This window comes from Hydra viridissima, unplaced genomic scaffold (genome assembly GCF_058129835.1).
Source record: "Hydra viridissima isolate aposymbiotic clone 2 unplaced genomic scaffold, HvirCarnegie_v1 scaffold_14, whole genome shotgun sequence".
Classification (NCBI taxonomy): domain Eukaryota; kingdom Metazoa; phylum Cnidaria; class Hydrozoa; order Anthoathecata; family Hydridae; genus Hydra; species Hydra viridissima.
In genome coordinates this window covers 10444861-10447360 of record NW_028324313.1, presented here as the reverse complement: position 1 = coordinate 10447360, position 2500 = coordinate 10444861, and positions in this window count along the sequence as shown.

Sequence of the window (2500 nt, the reverse complement as noted above, 5' to 3'; positions counted from 1 at the left end):
CAGAGCGAAAAGAAGAAAAGAAGCATAACCTCCGTAAGACGAAAACTCCATAAGAAAGTTAGAAAAAGCGTAAGGGAGAAACATTCGAGTTGATATGAAAGTAGCTACAAAAAGTTGGAAGAAGAGGAGTCAGGATTTAGGGTTAGGGTTAGGGCTAGGGTTAGGGTTAGGGTTAGAATAACGGCATTACATTGATAAAGCCAAACTATAAAGGAGCCAAACTATAAAGGAGCTGGAAAAAGAAGGAAATGCATAGAAGAAAACAATCAGCAGGGAGCTAAGAATTTCAGCTCTCTTTTAATAGACCTATTTAACCTTACCTACTCTAAGCTAAGTTAAAGAATGTTTCGTTTCTAAGAATGAGACAGTGTTTAGTTAGTTTTGAGTGAGGTAATGCTGGGTAGATGTTGTGGCTGTACAGTTATGCATCCCTGTGATGTAACAAAAGGAAGCTCATCTTAGCAGCAAGTTTCAACCAATCAATGAGTAAGTCGTATTCGTTTGTCTTTTGAGAGAGCTTTTTAAATGCAAACACCTCCTTTTGTTTTTTGTTTTGTTTTGCAATGATGATGTTATTTTCTGATTGATTTCGAAGACAGTTTCCTAGGAAGACCTTTTGAATTTGCATTTTTTTCTCCGTCTGCTGCTGCTGCTGCTGCTGCTGCTGCTGCTGCTGACAATGATGGTGATGGTGATGCTGCAAGTCGTTTGGACTAACAGCTTCGTGTTGTCTAAATGATGTGACCTTTTTAAAGTGACTTAGGCTCTTTTTTAAATATGATATAGCGTTAGGGTTAGGGTTAGGGTTAGGGTTGCGTTTAAAGTGGCAAAATTTTAAAAATATGATTTGTTGTATTTCTAAAGTTGCTCTACTTCACAATGTCAATTTGGATCCATTTAAACGTTTTTTGTTTCTTTAAATCAAATAAGCTTTTGGTTTTGTTTTGCAGACAACTCTTAATCGATTTTCATCTTAGAAATGAAGTTTTTGTTTCTAAAAGCGAACTAGCTTCTTTCTAAAGCAACACTTTTGAAAGTGAGCTAGCTGTTTTCTGATGCGAATAATCTTTTTAAAAGACTTTGTTCCAGTGAGCTGGACATCTCTGGTGAGACTTTTAAACTGGCTTTAAACCCTTTTAAAATGGTTTGCAGTTGGTTTTACATTCTAAAGCGACTTAGCCTTTTGTTTTGGTTTTGGTGAGCAGAGAACTCTTAACCGCCTTGATGTTCTTTTTACAAATGAAGTTATCTTTTTTAAAAGTGACCTAGCTTTTTCTTCTTAAGCAGCTTTGCATTTTTTGAGAGTGATGTAAACTTTTTATTTATTTGGAAATAGCAAAAGTGAAATAGCACTTTTCAAACATGAATAGTCTTTTTAAAAGACTTTGATCATGCAGTGAGTGAGTGAGTGAGTGAGTGAGTGAGTGAGTGAGTGAGTGAGCTAGACATTTAAGAGACTTTTAAAGTGGCTTAAGCCCTTTTAAAGTGATATGAAGCTTCTTGAATGTGACTTATTATATATTTTAAAGCGACTTAATGTGTTTCTTTAAATGTGACTTAAAATTGTTGGTTAAGTCACATCTACCATTCTTAAAATGAAAACTTGTATTTCTTTTTTAAAGAGACCTTTTGCTTCTTAATTAAAGACTTCTTTTTTTTCTAAAAGGGACTGCAGTTTTTGAAAGTGACCGAGCCTTTGAAAAAAATAAAAAGTAGGCATTTTTCACTGTGCATCTTTTTAAAATGGATTCAGCGTCTTCTGTAATGAAAACTTCTGTCTTGCAAACAAACAAATGTTTTTGAAATTCATTTTGTAGTGTGGTATGGAATTTCTGAAATAGATGTGTAGTATTTTTTAAATAGCAGTGAAGTATTTTGTAAAGTCTTCTTTTAATAAGTGGTTTACACTTTTTAAACGTTTTTGAAAATGAATTTGCTTTTTTAAATGATTTTTGCATTTATGTTCAAGAGACAGAGGGTTTTATTTTTTTTTAAGGATACTTTTTTTTAAGGATACTTAGGCAGGTGGGTATTTCTTTAACCATTTCATGTGCTGGGTTGTTGTATAACAATAAATCAAGCTAAGCTTCCCCAATTCAAATGGTGCATTCTAACCGATTGAAAACAATATTGTTTTATAAATGAGAGTTGAAAAAGGCTGTAGAAAAAGTCTAATTTAACATTTCATAGTTCCACTGTCATTTTGTAGATGTTTTTTTATGAGTTATGTTAGTTACAGAAAAATAATTGGTGCATGAAAGGGTTAAGCGGTTGGGTGTTTTCATAACCGACCGAGGACTTCCTAAGCAGCCGCGTAACTCATTAATCGGCGGGGTATTTGTTAACCGTTAGGGTTAGGGTTAACCGGACAAGAGTTTTTTTTTACCGAACAAGCGTTTCTTAAACCGAACAAGTGTTTTTTCCAGTGAGCAAGTGTTTTTTTTTTAACAGAACAAGTGTTTTTTCCAGTGAGCAAGTGTTTTTTTTTTAACAGAACAAG